Source organism: Podarcis erhardii, assembly GCF_964252035.2.
Source record: "Podarcis erhardii genome assembly, chromosome: 7".
NCBI classification, from domain to species: domain Eukaryota; kingdom Metazoa; phylum Chordata; class Lepidosauria; order Squamata; family Lacertidae; genus Podarcis; species Podarcis erhardii.
In genome coordinates this window covers 1,309,279-1,328,628 of record NC_138511.1, presented here as the reverse complement: position 1 = coordinate 1,328,628, position 19,350 = coordinate 1,309,279, and the positions used below count along the sequence as shown (strand labels likewise).

General features: G+C 46.1%; 3 long non-coding RNA genes across 5 annotated transcripts in view; 1 reads left to right on the top strand and 2 right to left on the bottom strand.

Annotated features, from left to right (window-relative positions):
• LOC309346403 overlaps positions 1–19,350 on the bottom strand; it is a 308,888-nt gene that overhangs the window by 81,413 nt on the left and 208,125 nt on the right. The gene's annotated exons all lie outside the window — the stretch shown is intronic.
• The window catches only part of LOC309346406, a 33,303-nt gene that overhangs the window by 49 nt on the left and 13,904 nt on the right, over positions 1–19,350 (bottom strand). Inside the window, exon 3 of the long non-coding RNA XR_014158619.1 lies at positions 18,169–18,310. This is a non-coding gene — a long non-coding RNA (uncharacterized lncRNA). The remainder of the gene's footprint in view (positions 1–18,168; positions 18,311–19,350) is intronic.
• The window catches only part of LOC309346405, a 32,021-nt gene that overhangs the window by 257 nt on the left and 12,414 nt on the right, over positions 1–19,350 (top strand). The window contains exon 1 of one of the 3 annotated variants that reach the window (XR_014158617.1): positions 212–276. The exons of 1 other annotated variant lie outside the window; for it this stretch is intronic. This is a non-coding gene — a long non-coding RNA (uncharacterized lncRNA). Of the gene's footprint in view, positions 1–211; positions 277–17,753; positions 17,813–19,350 lie in introns of those variants that run through there. One more of the 3 variants, XR_014158618.1, reaches the window with a different exon arrangement.

Genomic DNA, 19,350 nt, shown 5'->3' with positions numbered 1-19,350 from the left:
TGTATTTTATTATCATCATCATTATTATTATTACAGTATTATGACGTGCCGACCGCCCTCCCCGACTGCCGCCACCGCGCTCCTCACAGAAGAGGCACCCTGCTAGCTGCCGGCGGGCCGCCTTCTTGTACACGGTGGGGGGGGGAGCGGCCCCGATCACCGCGGGACCCAGTGAGTGGGCTGCTTCTCCCCCCTCCCAACCCTGCCATATCCGAGAAAGGCGGCCCTTCTCCCTTTCAGTCCCTCCTTGGTGGGCAGTGCTGAAGCGGAAACCGCGTTTGTGAGGGGAGATAGGGAAGCAGCAGCCAAGGAGGCAAATGGCGGCCGGAGGGGGTGGGGCGAGAGAAGGCCTGGGTGCTCCCTCGCTCGAGGCTGGGCTGCCTGGTGGGTCTCTTCAGCACGGCCGCCAGACTCGACGCGTGCCGTGGCTGCCCGGGCCCTGGTCTCCCTCCCTCCGTCCCAACCGGCTCTCCTCCTCCGCCAGCTGCCTGGGCGAGACCCGGGAGGTGGGCGGCGGGAGGGTGTCGGGTGTGTGGATCGATAAGAGTTTGAGGCGCCTCTATTCGCCTTGCTTTTCCCTCAGCTGTGGGGGGCGAAGGAGGCGCTGCGCTTCCCGAGGCCCCATAAAAAAGTAGTAACAAAATACAAATACAGTTGCACACAGACCTGCAGTTCTAGTCCCCTTGTTTTTTCCACAATGGATTTTTAATGTGAAAAAGAGAAAATTAGATACACTTGCACAGACGTTCAAGGCGAGCCGTCCACTGCGACTTGTCAATTCGTCTCCAACGAGCTCCAGGCGGCACTAGCACCCATTGTCGCTCTTGCCCCGTCCAGAAAGCTCGAAGCCCTCAGGCTCCATGGCAGCAGAGAGAGTTTCAGAAAACCGGCAGAGAAGGGTTCTGTCCATTGGTATAAGAGTGGAGCCTCCGCGCACAGAGGCTGTACAGCGAAGTAGCCCTTGAGGGCTTTCCAAAGGTCCGTTTAACAAGAGACCCTGCGTGGCAAGCGTGGAGGGGGAACTCTGCGTCTCCTGCCCACCCCCCAGCCAGGCATACCCCTCTTGTTCTCAAGCTCTCCTGAAAGACCCCTCCTCAATTCTTCTGTTTTGGCAAAGATGGTGAAGGAGGGGGCTGAGCTGCCCACCATCTCCTGCCAAGCCTATTCATATGCAAAGTGGGTACTTAACTGGAAGGACAGATCGTGAAGCTGAAGCTCCAATACTTTGGCCACCTCATGAGAAGAGAAGACTCCCTGGAAAAGACCCTGATGTTGGGAAAGATGGAGGGCACAAGGAGAAGGGGATGACAGAGGACGAGATGGTTGGATAATGTTTGCGAAGCTACCAGCATGATTTTAACCGAGACTGCGGGAGGCAGTGGAAGACAGAAGTGCCTGGCGTGCTCTGGTCCAGGGGGTCACGAAGAGTCGGACATGACTAAACGACGGGTCTGCGTAAAAGGTGGATCTACATGGATCCTCATGGATCCTCCACTTTTTAAAGAATAATTCCAACAAATGCAATGTCAAATCACACCTAGAAGGCACGCCTACAAACTGGACTATAAAAAACGTGGATCCAACACTTTGCCGCGCTGCAGCACCACAAAAACATGGATCCGAGGCACGGATCCTCATGAATTCATATGATTTTTATATTGAAAAAAAATAAAAACACCATGCTACTGTAGACCACATCTTAGCCTGTAGGAGGAACCAAAAAAATCACGCATCCACTGTTGGATGGCGCAATGGCGCAAAAATATGGTTAAAAAACACGGATCCTCATGAATCCTAATGATTTTTGCACTAGATCATCCCAAACTCACTGTCAAATTACACATCATGTCCAGGGGCACAGCATCCACCACAAAAAACTCGGATCCACGGCTTCCTGGCCATACCGTGGCACAAAAACGTGGTTTTCAAGAACGGATCCTCATGGATCCTCACACTTTTTGCATTGGGCCAACCCAAACTCACTGTCAAATTACACATCATGGCCCTCTGGGGCCATGCACAGCATCCACCACAGAAATCACGGGTCCACAGCTTCCTGGCCATACCGTGGCCCAAAAACGTGGTTTTGAAGCATAGATCCTCATGGATCCTCATGATTTTTGCACAAGATCAGCCCAAAGTCATCATCAGATCAAACATCATGTTCAGGGGCACAGCCTGCACAACAAAAAATTCAGATCCATGGCTTCCTGGCAACACCGTGGCCCAAAAACGTGGTTTTGAAGCATGGATCCTCATGGATCCTCACGCTTTTTGCATTGGGCCAACCCAAACTCACTGCCAAATCACATATCATGGCCAGGGGCACAGCATCCACCACAAAAATCACGGATCCACGGCTTCCTGGCCATACCGTGGCACAAAAACGTGGTTTTGAACCACAAATCCTCATGGATCCTCATGCTTTTTGCACTAGATCAGCCCAAACTCACTGTCAAATCACACATCATGTCCAGGGGCACAGCCTGCACCACAAAAATCACGGATCCACGGCTTCCTGGCCATACCGTGGTCCAAAAACGTGGTTTTGAATCACGGATCCTCATGGATCCTCACACTTTTCACATTGGGCCAACCCAAACTCACTGTCAAATCACACATCATGCCCAGGGGCACAGCCTGCACCACAAAAAACTCGGATCCATGGTTATCTGGCAACGCCATGGCCCAAAAATGTGGTTTTGAAGCACGGATCCTCATGGATCCTCATGCTTTTTGCATTGGGCCAACCCAAACTTACGGTCAAATCACACATCTTGTCCAGGGGCACAGCCTGCACCATGAAGATCACGGATCCATGGCTTCCTGGCCACTCCATGGCCCAAAAATGTGGTTTTGAATCACGGATCCTCACAGATCCTCATGTTTTTGCATTGGGCCACCCCAAACTCACCATCAAATCACACATCATGTCCAGGGGCACAGCCTGCACCACAAAAGACTAGGATCCACAGTTATCTGGCAACGCCACAGCCCAAAAACGTGGTTTCAAAGCATGGATACTCATGGATCCTCACGCATTTTCCAGTGGGCCAACCCAAACTCACCGTCAAATCACACATCATGGCCAGGGGCACAGCATCCACCACAAAAATCACGAATCCACGGCTTCCTGGCAACACCATGGCCCAAAAACATGGTTTCGAAACACGGATCCTCATGGATCCTTACGCTTTTCGCATTGGGCCAGCCCGAACTCACCGTCAAATCACACATCATGTCCAGGGATACAACTTGCACCACAAAAACCTAGGATCCACAGCCTCCTGGTCATAACACGGCCCCAAAACGTGGTTTTGAAGCACAGATCCTCATGGATCCTTGCACTTTTCACATTGGGCCAACCCAAACGGACCGTCAAATCACACATCATAGCCAGGGGCAGAGCCTGCACCACAAAAATCATGAGTTGCACTACAAAAATCACAAAAATGCACTGTTAATGTCACCACTGCAATATTATTATTAGAGCCGATAGGAGAATATATGACTACCGTATTTTTGGCTCTATAGGACACACTTTTTAACCTCGAAAAATTAAGGGGAAATGTGTGTACATCCTATGGAGCGAATGCAGGCTCCTTGGCTTCAGCGATAGCAACACGAAGCCTCCGAAGCGCAAAGGGTGCACACCGACCCCTCTCACTCTCCAGGCTTCAGGGATAGCTGCCTGAAGCCTTTGGAGCACAGCGCAAGTTCCCGCTGTGCTCCGAAGGCTTACGGATAGCCGCCTGAAGCCTGGAGAACAAGAGGGGTTGGTGCACACCGATCCCTCTTGCTCTCCAGGCTTTGCTTCCATCTTTTAGATTCGATCCATCTTTTAGATTTAGGGGAGCTAGTCTCAAACGTTTGTTGGGGGAGACCTAGGGTTTTTTTTGGGGGGGAGTTATTTGCCCTGTCTGCACGCTTCTTATGATGGAGAACCGCTGTAGCCACCCCCAACGACACGTTCTCAAGATGGAGAGTGAGGGAACAGCTGCAGTCGCCTGTGGTTCCTGTGCAATGTTTGCCATCTTGACAAAGGTTGCAGGCAGCTTTACCTGCAGCAACTGCATATTGATTGCCCTCTTAAAAGACAAAGTCCAGCAACTGGAGGAACGTGTATCTACGCTCCAAAGAATTAGAGAGCTGGAGCTCTTCTTGGAAGCAACAGAGCACACCGTCTCCACCAAGGAGGAGACAGGGGACTCCCCTGAGAAGGAGGCTAGTTCACCAACACAGGAGCCAGATATATGGAGAAACGTGACTAAAAGAAGTAGGAGGCCCAGGGTTCACTCTGATTGTTTAAAATTACACAATCACTTTCAGGTCCTCTCCCCTAGCATGGAAGACGAAGAGCAGACTCCATTTGAGGATCTCTCCCTCATTACAGTCGATCAGGTATATGAAGACGAGCAGCAAAGTCAGTCCTCAGGGAAGGTGCAGGCAACCTTGGAACGAACAGATCACGGAAGAAACCCGACCCAACCTAAGAGGAGGCGTGTAGTGGTGATAGGGGATTCCCTACTGAGGGGAACAGAAGCAGTGATCTGTGGGCCTGACAAGATGTCTCGGGAAGTGTGCTGTCTCCCCGGGGCTAAGATCCAAGATGTAACTGAACGACTGCAAGGAATCATAAAACCCACTGACAAATACCCCTTCCTCTTGGTTCATGTGGGAACCAATGACACTGCAAGCAATAGCCTCCAGAAGATCAAAAGAGACTATGAGGCTCTGGGCAGGAAATTGAAGCAATTAAATGCACAAATTGTCATCTCCTCTGTCCTCCCAGTTGAACGACGTGGCCCAGGGAGAGAGGGAAAAATAGTGGAAGTGAACAGCTGGCTTCGCAAATGGTGTAAACAGGAACGGTTTGGATTCTTAGATCACGGACTGCAGTTTCTTGAAGATGGACTTCTGGCAAGCGATGGGCTGCACCTCACAACAGTTGGGAGGAATGTTTTTGCTAAAAATCTCAGAAACCTCATCAGGAGGACTTTAAACTGACTAATGTGGGGGAGGGAGACAGTGCTCCTGAAGGTAGGAGTCTATCAATTGATGAAGATGATCATCCAAATGTCATATACCAAATGGAGCAAACAGCACGCAGACCTAGTGGTGGGAGGAAAAAATCCTTAAATAAGAGACACGGGGGAATGATTAATGGACTTCAATGTCTGTACACTAATGCGCAAAGCATGGGAAATAAACAAGATGAGCTTGAGCTCTTGGTACAGCAAACTAAATATGACATAATAGGCATCACTGAAACCTGGTGGGATAAGTCCCACGACTGGAATGTAATAATGGAGGGATACAATCTATTTCAGAGAAACAGACCAGACAAGAAAGGAGGAGGAGTGGCGTTATATGTCAGGGATGTGTATACCTGTGAAGAGATCCAAGATTTAGAACCTCAAAGCCAAAGTGAGAGCATTTGGGTCAAAATTAAGGGAGAGAAGAATAACAGGGACCTCATTGTGGGAGTTTACTATAGATCCCCAAGCCAAACGGAGGACATAGATGATGCCTTCCTGGAACAGATGGCCAAGCATGCAAAAGGAAGGGAGATAGTAGTAATGGGGGACTTCAATTACCCGGATATTTGCTGGATGTCAAACTCAGCCAAGAGCATAAGGTCAAACAGATTCCTCACTGGCCTTGCAGACAACTTCGTTGTCAAGAAAGTGGGAGAAGCAACAAGAGGAACAGCCATTTTAGATCTGGTCCTAACCAATGTTGATGACCTGGTTAGTGGGGTAGAAGTGGAAGGATCATTAGGCGCAAGTGATCATGCTCTTCTGAAGTTTACTATACAGCGGAAAGGAGCAGTCAAGCATACTAGATCTCAATTTCTTGACTTTAAGAAAGCCGACTTCATAAAACTTAGGGAAGTGCTGGGTGAGATCCCATGGACAGTAATACTAAAAGGAAAGGGAGTTCATGATGGCTGGGAGTTTGTTAAGAGGGAGATAGTAAAAGCACAACTTCAGGCAATACCAATGAGATGGCAAAAATGGAAGGTGCCTAAAGAAGCCAGGGTGGCTATCTAAAGAACTTTTAACTGAGTTAAGATTAAAAAAGGATGTGTACAAAAAATGAAGAAGCGGACACGGAGCAATGGTTCCAAACTACAAGAAAAAAGATTCCACCTGAACATTAGGAAGAACTTCCTGACAGTAAGAGCTGTTCGACAGTGGAATTTGCTGCCAAGGAGTGTGGTGGAGTCTCCTTCTTTGGAATCATAGAATAGAATCATAGAATCATAGAGTTGGAAGAGACCACAAGGGCCATCGAGTGCAACCCCCTGCCAAGCAGGAAACACCATCAGAGCACTCCTGACATATGGTTGTCAAGCCTCTGCTTAAAGACCTCCAAAGAAGGAGACTCCACCACACTTCTTGGCAGCAAATTCCACTGTCTTTGTGGAATTTGCTTTGACTGGAGGTCTTTAAGCAGAGGCTTGACAACCATATGTCAGGAGTGCTCTGATGGCAGGGGGTTGGACCATATGTCAGGAGTGCTCTGATGGCAGGGGGTTGGACTCGATGGCCCTTGTGGTCTCTTCCAACTCTATGATTCTATGATTCTATGATTCTAATCTTGAACGAGAGTGACATTACTCTGTCTCGATCATGCCCAGAGGGATGGAAGGATACACTAACCTATTGCTCAGATATTTTACCTTCCTTGTTTGAAGGCTTCTGGTCACTATGTTTCTTGAAGGAAGGGTGCAGGAGGCCCAGTGGTGACCTTACTATGGTTTACTGCGAAGGAAACTGCAAGGACTGGTACCACTGCTTTCACATAGGCATTGATTCAAAAGATCTTCCAGAGGTTTTCGTGTGTCCAGACTGTCAATCCACTGTGGCCAAATAGATTTTGAAACTGCGAACTGTCATATTCCACAGGTTGGTATAATACAGCAAAATCCAAACATAGTTTTCATCATCATGGCAGGGATGGTCCTTTTCCATGGAATTCTTATTTATGGAGTTAGTTTTTATATCCTGCTTTTCTCTACTTGAAGGAGTCTCAAAGTGGCTAAAAATCTCCTTTCCCTTCCACCCCCACAACAGACACCTTGTGAGGTGAGTGGGGCTGAGAGAGTTCAGAGAGAAGTGTGACTGGCCCAAAGTCACCCAGCAGCCTGCATGTGGAGGAGCGGGGAAGCGAACCCAGCTCACCAGATTAGAGTCCACCGCTCTTAACCACACAAACGTATCTCTTAAAACTCTGGAGCAAGCTGTTCAGTTCAGCCTCATAGTGATACTGATTTGTGGAGGGAAGGTTGGTGATGAGCAAGATCTGTTCCCATTTCCCAACACAGAGACCATAGAGCAGTTTCTTTTGGGGGCTGAACCTGCAGAGTGTTTCTGTTCAGAATTTCCGTGGCAGAAATTGGCTAAGTGCCTTTATAAACATTCAGCTTCTCAAATTGAAACCCATCATGAAACTTTCAGGTGTAGCTGTTGGAGGTGGAGGGCAGAGAAGGTACTAGTCCTTACCTCCCTCCTCCCAGCCCCATGATTAGTTGCCAAATGGGCTGAATTTCAGGGCTTTTGCATGTAAAGGGCAAGCTTGTTCTTTACTTGTTTAGACTCTTTAAACTTGGGAACAGATATTTGGCTCCATGACCAAAATGACCAAAAGGGTCAGCTTCTAGAGGACTGGAAAGATCATGATTGTACTTCCCCTACCCTCAGCCCTAACCCTGTTGAGTATTTTTTGTTGTGAGACTGAGTGTTTGGGGCTGGTGCTGTAGCATTTTTGTCTGGGGGCTTGATGGAAAAACAGAAAAGTGCCCCTCACCTAACTCTCCAATGCCCTTCAATAAGAATGCTGTAGGAAATATTGCTAAGCCCAAAGGGAGGCAAGAATTTGCTTCAGCTCACCTTGTTAATGGCAGAGCAAAAGCTATGTGTGTGTCATTCTCAATCAATCTACTTTCAGGACTGATTTTACAACCCCATCATGCAAACATGACTATCCACACAGGGACCATCTATTTTTATTTTTTTCTGATACTGGATTTTAAGTTACAGTTACATCTTTTAAAACAGCTGTCAGTATATCACACTGTATTCCACTTGCCTTCCAAAGGAACACGTGGCTCTCCCCACATAGCGGGTTAGGTTGAGACTGCTGATTCAAAGTGATCAGTAATTTTTACGGTAATTACAGTCCTGCTTTCCCTTGTACCAGCTTACCTTGACTTCAGTAAGGCCTTTGAAAAGGTCCCCTATGATATTATTGCAAAAAAAACTAGTAATATGTGGGCTAGACAAAGGTGGATTTGTAATTGGTTGACGGGCTGAACCCAAAGAGTGCTCATCAGTGGCTCACCTTCATCCTGGAAAAAAATGACTATTGGGGTTCCACAAGGTTCTGTCCTGGGCCTGGTGCTATTCAATATTTTTATAAATGATTTGGATGATGGAATAGAGGGCGTGCTAATCAAATTTGCAAATGACTGCAAACTGGGAGGGGTTGCTAATACACCAGTGGACAGGGTCAGAATTCAAAATGACCTGAATAGCCTAGAGAGCTGGGCCAAAACCAACAATATGGAGTTCCATAAGGAGAAATGTAAGGTACTACACCTGGATAGAAAAAATGAAATGCACAGGTGGGGGACACTTGGCTTGACAACAGTACCAGTGAAAGGGATCTGGGAGTCTTAGTCAACCACAAGCTGAATATGAGTCAACAGTGTGATGTGGCAGCTAAGAACACCAATGCAATTCTGGGCTGCATCAATAGATCAAGTGAAGGAATGCCACCACACTATTCTGGTTGGTCAGACCACACCTGAAATACTGTGTCCAGTTGAAGAAGGATATTGTCAAGTTGGAGCATGTCCAGAGGAGGGTGACCAAAATGTAAAAGGTCTGGAATCCAAGCCATTTACAGCCATTTACAGCCCCTTCCCTTTTTCGGGGTGAGCATAGTGGATCCTAAAAAGGGCTGCTCAGTCATGGATACAGCTGCTGAGCTGCTCAACTGCCTCATTCCTTGAGTCAGAATGACTGAATCTGTATCCACCGCCCATGTGTCAGTTCATGACTAGGGACTTTACATTCCTGCCCCCGTGGCCATTTAGTGATGGCCATGGGGGGCTGGGTTGGGTTTTTGGAAGATGCCTGTACGTGAATTTGTTTTATGTGTGTAGATCAGCCTTCATCCGCCTTCAGAGCCGTTTTAACACACTGCTTGTTATCACCCGCCTGTTCTGCCACTGAGGACTTCTTGGATCATTCTTTGTCTAGCTCCTTCCCTGTTATGTACTAAGCTTGGATCCTAGAACAATAGGCAAGTAGGATCCTAGAATGCAAGAACTGATTGGCTTGCAGGAAAAGACCAATCAGGCTCCAGGAGGGAAGCAGAATCAGCCAGTCAGATGGGACTCATTGTGTAAATAATGTATATAAAAGCCTGAGGTTTGGGGGGAAATTCAGTCACTGTTTTACAAGCCGCAATAAAGAGCATGAAATCACTACAGGACTCTGAGCATATTTAATTTTCTTTGACCTTACCGCCTTGGGTGACCCTGCTGGGAGTAGGAGATTCCCAACCACTTCACTCACAAGGGTCATAGGAATGTGCAAGCCCATTCACCATAACAAGTGAGAGAACTGAGATAGAGTGCACTGAGCCCTGGTCTCATTAGACAAAGTGTTACACCAAAAAGGCTCTGGCTCTGGTTGAGGACAGCTGGATATGTTTTGGGCCAGGGACCATCAGTAGGTTGCTGTTAGATGAGCGTCACACTCATGGGGGGTGTATTGGAAGATAATTCCCACAGATAAGAAAGGTCACAGACTGTTTAGGGCTTTAAAGATTAGCACCAAAACATTGAACCTGATTCGATACTCCACCTGGAGCCAATCCAGCTGATGAACAACCAACTGAATGTGGGCTCTCCACAAAGTCCAAGTAAGAACTCATGCATCTGCATTTTAGACCATATGGAGTTTCTGGAGCAGTCTCAAGGGTAGCCCTGCATCTCTCTCTCTCTCTCACTCTATATCATTTATACCCTGCACTCTCCGGCTCAGGTGTACAGCAAGTTAAAGTAGTCTAGTCTGCAGGTGACTACTGCATGGATCACCATGGCTAGGTTGGAAAGGGAAAGGTACAGTACTGATTGCCTAACCTGACATAGATTCAAAAATTCCAGTTTGGCTACATTTGTGACCAATGCCTCCATAGAGACAAAAGCATCCAGGATACAAAGGGACTCCTGATGGCAGCTACAGGTGACTATTGCGCCCCATGAAGAGCTGGGAGCTGGCAAACCGAACTGAAATCATTCTGGCCCAGCCATTGGGCGCCCATCTTTAATGGATAGAGATTAAGCCGACTCCATTTCCTCCATCCCAGCACACCCACCTAAAAATTGGCCAATATATCCAGGGTAGCATCTGGCCAGGGCCATGAAGCAGTAGATCCATGATGTTTGTGGTCAGATCTGTGGTTATGTACAAGATATTTGAATAAAGGGTGAATTTGGGGTTCCCCAATGCAAAAAAGTGTGATGATCCATGAGGATCCGTGTTTCAAAACCACATTTTTGGTCCGTGGTTGTCAGGGAACTGACATCGGAGCCAGAGGTGGAGGCAAGGCTCTCAAGTGATGCTGGAGAGGGGCCCAGCAGGGAGAGAGGGAGCTCATCGGCTGTGGAAGGAAATCAGCATAACACCAGGGATAGATGAGGGCAGATGGGAGAATCGGCGAGGGGGCTCCAAGACTCTTCGCTGGAGACCAGCGAGGAGAGCACGGGTCCTCCACTACCCACACCCACCCTGCGCAGAAGACTTCCGTGCAAGGAAAGTAGGCATAGACTTGGCGTCAAAGAACTTCTTTGCTGGAAGAAGTTCAAGAAACGCCCACTGACGGATTCTGCTAGCGACTGAACAGCCACGAAGTGAAGAGCTGTCCAGCCAGAACAAGTTTAACCAGGCTACCTAGCCAGGAGTGGCAGTAACGTACGCACAAGCAACCCCTTATAACCATTACAATGGTGTTGCCAGGAAGCCGTGGATCCAAGTTTTTTGTGGTGCAGGTTGTGCCCCTGGACATGATGTGTGATTTGACGGTGAGTTTGGGTTGGCCCAATGCAAAAAACATGAGGATCCATGAGGATCCGCGCTTCAAAACCATGTTTTTGGGCCATGGTATGACCAGGGAGCCGTGGATCCTAGTTTTTTGTGGTGCGGGCTGTGTGATTTGACGGTGAGTTTGGGTTGGCCCAATGGAAAATGCGTGAGGATCCATGAGGATCCATGCTTCGAAACCACGTTTTTGGGCCACGGTATGGCCAGGAACCCATGGATCCAAGTTTTTTTGTGGTGCAAGCTGTGCCCCATGGCATGAAGTGTGATTTGACAGTGATTTAGGGGTGGCCCAGTGCAAAAGTGTGAGGATCCATGAGGATCCGTGCTTTAAAACCACATTTTTGGGCCACGGTGTTGCCAGGAAGCTGTGGAGCCAAGTTTTTTGTGGTGCAGGATGTGCCCCTGGCTATGACGTGTGATCTGACTGTGAGTTTGGGTTGTCCCAATGTGAAAAGCGTGAGGATCCATGAGGATCCGTGATTCAAAACCACGTTTTTGGACCACGGAGTGGCCAGGAAGCCATGGATCCGTGATTTTCGTGGTGCAGGCTGTGCCCCTGCACATGATGTGCAATTTAACGGTGCGATTGGGTTGTGTTGGCTATTTGAAGTATGGTAGCACTGCAGAGAGCTTGCTGGGGAGACCATGCATTAAAAAGGGACTCAAAAATAACTTAAACAAGGTTTTAATAAGAAAAACAAAAACTCCTTATACACTAAATACATCAACAACAAACCAGACCCAACCACCAACCCAACCCCCAGGGTAATGGGAGAGCTAGGTGCTGCTCCTTATATACTACACCCAAATGCTGACAACACCTTAATCAGTACAACTCAGCAGCACCTGCTATGTTTCACAGCTGTAAAGCTGGGTATCGTTATTTTGCTCTGGCCCTTTCTCTGGCCCCTTAAAGACATACACATCAGGTGGAACAATGATGAACCTTTACATTTAAAGAAACCATTCAACATTTCCCCTGTGGTTCATCATTGTGGAACAAAAACATAAAGCATACTTTGTACATGTCTTTCATGTGTAACCTTTGGAAGTGCTTTTGTAAAAATGTCCGCAATTTGGTTGTTACCTGGAACATATTCAAATACAATCATTTCATCAGCAATTAGTTTCTTTACAAACTGCAAACGTAATCTCAAGACTCTAGTGTGCTGCGTATTGGTCTCTGAACACAGGATAGCGAGTCCGCTCTGGGAATCAAGGTAAACTTTTACTGGTAGTGTTACTTGTATCTGTAGGTCTGCGAATACTTGCAGATAGCATTCTACATCACGAGTGGCCTGAACGCATGCACATAATTCACTCTCTGTTGTGGAGAGACAAATAATGGTTTGTGTCTGGGACTTCCATTCAAATGGACAACCGTTATAACAAAACACCATACCAGACACACCCCTGCAATTATTTTGTTCCACTGCATGAGATGCATCGCAGAAAATTTCAAAACCTTTGTCAATACTTGATGTAAACTGCAACCTATAATGTTTGGTATGTTTAAGGTACATTACCACTCTCTTAAGAGCAGAGAAACATTGTGTAGAGTCAGACTCCTCAGACTTAATGGGACTAAGTGAACTACTAGTTTCAGGTTGTAAATCATCATTGTCAGACTGAAGAGGTGCCTGTAGGCTAAGCTCACGGTCAGAAAACTCAAGAGAATCTAACCTCCCCTCGGGTGCCTGTGACTTTAAATCATCAAGCAAATTATCAGATTCAACAGGCTTTTTGTCTTTTTCCATTAATTCAGAAGCACCACTTCCTGCTGCTGCTGCTTCTTCCTCTTCTTCCTCAGTACTATCTATACCGTCAGTATCTTGGAAAACAGCAACTCCATTCCAATTTACAGTTTGTATCATGCTTCTGGTAATATGAAATTTGCCAGTTGCTGGTATGTAAATTCTGTACGCCCCCTGCTGGTAGCCCATTAATTTTCCCTGAACACTACGCTCACCCAATTTTTGCTTAGCAGGATAATGCATAATTACATCTGAACCCCAAATGCGTAGGTATTTCAGATTAGGGCGTTTTTTAAACAGCTTCTCATAGGGGGTGACATCTAAACCAGAATGATAACTGCGATTTTTAACATAACAAAACGCATTAAGTGCTTCAGCCCAAAAGTCTTTGGGCAGATTAGCATCGTGCAGATACGTTTTAACCCCTGCCTGTAAGTCACGCTGCACAACTTCAACAAGCCCATTTTGCCAGGGACTTCGGGGGCAAGATAACTCATGAGTAGTCCCCTGCGCTTCCAGGAATTTCTCAAAATCCTCAGAAACAAATTCTCCACCCCGGTCAGAAAACAGGTTCTTAATTGGTTTGTTAAAGTGCGTTTTTACCCAGTTGCAAAAAACTTTGTACTTCTCAAATGCTTGGGACTTCTCAGCTATTGCATAAGTCCAACAATATCTACTATACTGGTCTATGAGGGTGAGCCAGTACTTTGAACCTCCTAATGATGGTGGGAGTGGCCCAACTAAGTCACAATGTACACGCTCAAATGGCTCAGTGACTTTCCTATCTGAGCACCTACCCTTGCATGCAACCTTAATCTTATTCTTGCAACAAGATAGACATTGCATAAAGAATTTACATGGTTTTAAGTTGAGGCCATTAACAATATTCTTCGTCTTAATTACATCAGCAAAATTCAGGTGTCCTAGAATTCTGTGCGCCTCGTGGACACACCCGAAATGAGGCCTTACATTCCTCAACCCCTGGCTTGACTGTGCTGCTCTGCAATTTATAGGCGATTGGGAGTAGGTGCGAAAATACAGTCTATATAAACCATCAGAGTCCCGGGCATACAATAGACGTTTGTTCCCCTCAAAAAACTCACACATTGAATTTACGAATTTACGAAACGCACACTTATGCCTTGACGAGCAAAACACCTTACTGATAATAAATTGTCCACTGATGGGCAGTATATGCAGTTTGCTAACTGGAAATTGCAGAGTCAGGAGAAAATGAAAGACAAAGTGCGAGATTGGTTACACTATGCTCAGATTAAAGAAGTTTTTAAACTTGATAAAAAGTTAGGATTCCAGGTGGAAAAATCGAAGCTAGAAACGGAACTGTTAGAGCCTAAGACTAAGGTACTCTCAAGAATGTATAACTTGCTGTTAAAATGGAACACACAAGATGAAATGGTTAAATCGACTATGATAAAGTGGGCACAGGACATTGGGTATAATATTATGTTTGAGGACTGGGAAAAGTTATGGACTACTGGGCTGAACTTCACTGCATGTAATGCTTTGAAAGAAAATGTAATGAAAATGATATATAGATGGTACATGACCCCAGTCAAACTTGCAAAAATATACCACTTGTCTGATAATAAGTGTTGGAAATGTAAGGAAAATGAAGGAACGTTCTTTCACCTCTGGTGGACTTGCCCCAAGGTGAAGGCTTTCTGGGAAATGATATATAATGAACTGAAAAAGGTATTTAAGTATACCTTCCTTAAGAAACCAGAGGCCTTCCTTTTGGGTATTGTTGGCCAAGAGGTGTTAAAGAAGGATCGAACATTTTTCATGTATGCAACAACAGCAGCAAGGATACTCGTTGCTAAGCATTGGAAAACCCAAGATCTACCCACACTGGAAGAATGGCAGATGCAACTGATAGACTATATGGAACTGGCCGAGATGACTGGCAGAATCCGAGACCTGGGAGAGGAGACGGTGGAAGAAGATTGGAAGAAATTTAAGGACTATATGCAAAAATATTGTAAATTGTATGAGTGTTAAGGAGGATGCTTGATCACAAACAATTTGGCACCATTGAATTAGATAAAGTGAATTATGAAGACAAGTTAAATTTAGGAAAAAATCAATTTTTAGATAATGATTAGGCTAAAGTAAACGTTTTAAAAAGTGAAATGAATATATCTAAAATTCAAGATATAATATTGGAAATTTAGATTGTAAGGTGGGGATAAGGTGATAAATTGCTGGATTAATTTTTTATATTTTGGAACGTAGGAGCGGGAGATGTGAGGAAGTCCAAAGAGGATAAGAAAATATGTTATAAAATGTGATATTTTTTTTTGTTGTAATTAAAAAAAAAACCATTAATAAATATTATTTAAAAAAAGTATATGCAGTTTGCTATTGTAATGTTTAAAGAGTTAAGTTTAACAGTACCCCTGCCAAGTGACTGCAAGACTTGTGAATTGGCTAAATGTACATTACCAATTTCCTCTTCGAAAGAAATAAACAAGCTTCAATCGTTGCAAATATGCTGAGATGCTCCTGAGTCCACAATAAAAGACTTCCACTTGGCACCTTTAATTCTTTTATGATCTGCAGTCTGAGCGTGAAAAGCTCGCAGCTCGTTTCTGTCTTTACGGTACGATGTCGACTGCTGGGCTGACAACCGTGACTGACGAACAGAAACAGGCTTGGGAGTACTTTGCTTTCTTTTGGATCTGCAGTCCTTTGCAAAATGTCCTTGCTTATTGCAGAACCAACAACGCTTGGCAGCTTTAAATGCAGTTGTATCAACACAAGTTTGCATATGGCGTTCCTCATTCTTTCTGGAAATAGGAGTGCTTATGGCACAAGCCTCCCTTCTATCCAACTCGCCCATTAATCTTGCCGTTACCCGTTCCACAGTTAATTGCGCTGGTGGAACGGCAGATATCTGGCTAGCTATACCATCAAAGTCCTCGTTAAGGGAACAAAGAATGATAAAAACATACTGAATATCAGGTATGTCCATGTCCCTTCGAATTAATTCGCCACGTATTGCCTCCAGACGCCTCAAGTGTGCTGCCAAATCACCACCAGGCTGCAACTTAGTCTGGTACAACTGCTTGAAAAACGTCAATGCAGACGCTGACTCTTTTCTAACATGCACTGCTGCAAGACTGTCCCACATTTCTTTGGCAGTTTTCTTAGTCCTTATATAGACTACTTGCTGGTCGCTGACTGCCAAATTAATTATCGCCCTGGCTTTCACATCTCCTTTCGACCAAGCATTTGTTACAGGGTCAGGAGGTTCATCAGTTACATAGGTCCATACTTCTCTAGAGGTCAAAAGCGCCTCCACCCGAAAGGACCATAAACTATAGTTCTCATCTGTTAGCTGTGGGAAGACCAGAGCCTTCTCAGCTTCTGGAACCCGGTCAACCTTTGGAAATCTTCCAGACCCACAGAACTACGCTAACAGGAGAAGGAGTTTTCAAACCTTTCTCAGAGTCCAAAAATATGCAGTCATCCACTCAGCAGCTGGGCCCATAACGAAAGATGTTGGCTATTTGCAGTATGGTAGCGCTGCAGAGAGCTTGCTGGGGAGACCATGCATTAAAAAGGGACTCAAAAATAACTTAAACAAGGTTTTAATAAGAAAAACAAAAACTCCTTATACACTAAATACATCAACAACAAACCAGACCCAACCACCAACCCAACCCCCAGGGTAATGGGAGAGCTAGGTGCTGCTCCTTATATACTACACCCAAATGCTGACACACCTTAATCAGTACAACTCAGCAGCACCTGCTATGTTTCACAGCTGTAAAGCTGGGTATCGTTATTTTGCTCTGGCCCTTTCTCTGGCCCCTTAAAGACATACACATCAGGTGGAACAATGATGAACCTTTATATTTAAAGAAACCATTCAACAGGTTGGCCCAATGTGAAAAGTGTGAGGATCCATGAGGATCCGTGCTTCAAAACCATGTTTTCGTGCCGTGTTATGACCAGGAAGCTGTGGATCCTAGGTTTTTGTGGTGCAAGTTGTATCCCTGGACATGATGTGTGATTTGACGGTGAGTTTGGGCTGGCCCAATGCGAAAACATAAGGATCCATGAGGATCCGTGCTTCGAAACCACGTTTTTGGATCCGTGATTTTCGTGGTGCAGGCTGCGCCGCTGGACATGATGTGTGATTTGACAGTGAGTTTGGGTTTGTCTAATGCAAAAAGCGTGAGGATCCATGAGGATCCGTGCTTCAAAACCACATTTTTGGGCCATGGTATGGCCAGGAATCTGTGGATCCGTGATTTTTGTGGTGGATGCTGTGCCCCTGGCCATGATGTTTGAACTGATGGTGACTTTGGGCTGGTCTTGTGCATGAGGATCCGTGTTTTATGACCATGTTTTTGCGTCCCTGCGGCCCCACGAAATAGTGGATGCGTGATTTTTTTGATGCTGTCTACAGAGTAAGACATAGTCTACAGTATCATGGAGGGTTTATTTAATTTGAATGAAAAAATCATATGAATTCCCGAGGATCCATCTAGAGCCGCCTTTTACCTTTTACCTTTTTCCCTAAACGACTAAACAACAACAACTGAGGAAGGCGAGGAGAAAGAACCAAGGCTCTCCCCTCCCATGAGTGGGAAAAGAGCCTTTAAAATGCTCAGCTGCTTAGAATCATAGAATCATAGAGTTGGAAGAGACCACAAGGGCCATCGAGTCCAACCCCCTGCCAAGCAGGAAACATCATTAGAGCACTCCTGACATATGGTTGTCAAGCCTCTGCTTAAAGACCTCCAAAGAAGGAGACTCCACCACACTCCTTGGCAGCAAATTCCACTGTCGAACAGCTCTTACTCTTAGGAAGTTCTTCCTAATGTTTAGGTGGAATCTTTTTTCTTGCAGCTCCATTCCTCTCCCAACAAGCCACGGAGCCATGACAAAGCTGACCAGCTTTTCTGATTTTATGTGAGTAAACTGGAACAGTGAGTGTTGAGTTTAGGGCAGATTGAGTTTACAGTGCCCAGGTTTTTTGTTTTTGTTTTGTATTCTTTCTCCCTACCTTTTATTCCCAATTGGACCATGGAGTGTGTGTGGTTGCCTACCTCTGGGTTTGAGGATCCCCCACATGCCTAGATGGTTGGCATTTGGGCTCCTGGGAGTTTAGGGTTGGTGTTGTAAGTGACCAGCGCACTCTTTTGGCGACTGGGAGAAGTTCAGAGAAAATACATGGTGCCTTTACACTCCAAAGGTGCAACTTGCATTGAGAAGTGCCGAGGCATTGATTGGGAGACCTTTTAAAAAGTAATTGTTTTCCTGCATACCTGGTTCCCTCCCATCTGTGGCTGCAGGAATAAGTGGAGAGGTGGTGGCAGCAACTACAGCACTGCAGGACTGAGTTGGTGAAGAAGTGTGACAACTTCTTGTGCGTCCCTGTTTTGTCATGGTTGCCGACAAAGAGAAACCCTGTGTAAAAAGTATTTGAAGTGAGGAGGTAACAGTGAAACAGAAAAGTTATGTTTTCTTTTTGAGGGGGAGAAATTGCAATACCCTTTTAGCTAAGAGTAAGGAAAAGGAAGGAGAGGCATCAACAAATACAAATGCAGTTGAAGATGAGGAAGAAAAATACCATGGAACAGGAAGGAAATAGAGCTGCTGAAGTTAAAAAATGAGGTTACAAATCTAGCAGGCTGTGATTTGGAATCTGCATCCACAGACATGAGGATGCAGCTTAGTCCATGTGTTGCAACTTAGTGTTTTCCATGCACAGGAGTATAGAAACTAAGATGCCTTAAAACCTAATAGCTGTCTTAAATCTGCAGAGAAAACTGTTTGAGCCACAAGGAACTTCCAGAAACTGCCCCCTATCCTCATCCAACATGGCAGTGCTGGCATCACTTCTGCCCTCCACCCCCTTCAGGTCTGCCTGCCTCTCCTCTGGTGGTGCCTCTGTCCGGTCCTCACCCAAAATGGCGGTGGCAGCTCTTCCGCCCTTTCTTCCCCTTCCAGTCCCCCTGTCCTCGCTCTGTGAGAAACAGAGGGAAGGAAGACTGCCTGCTGCTGCAGATTGGGCCTGCCCACTGCCCACAACGAAGGGGAGGGGGAGTGAGAGAGGGAAGCTGCCCTCCCCGAATGCCACCAACTTCACCCCAGCCTCAAATGCCCCCCCCCCGACTGCAGGCGCTCACATCGCCGCAGTCCTCAGTGCCATCGCAAAGGCAGGCAGGGGCACTTGGAAACCGCTTGATGGAGAATCTTCGTGAAGGATATTGAGTAGTTTGGTGGAGCTGGTTGTGTTGGTGAACAAGGTGCATGAATCTGTCTTCCTGAATAGCAAATATTTCTGCAAAAGGAGTGGTGAAATTGATCCAATAAAGTTGTTCTTCTGATCCACCAAAGATTTTTTTGAACAAAATAGTGACACTGAAATCCTCAGAGGTGGCTGATGAAGGTACAGTGTAGGTACCATGACTGCATAGTGCTTAAAAAGCCAGGAGAAGGCTGCA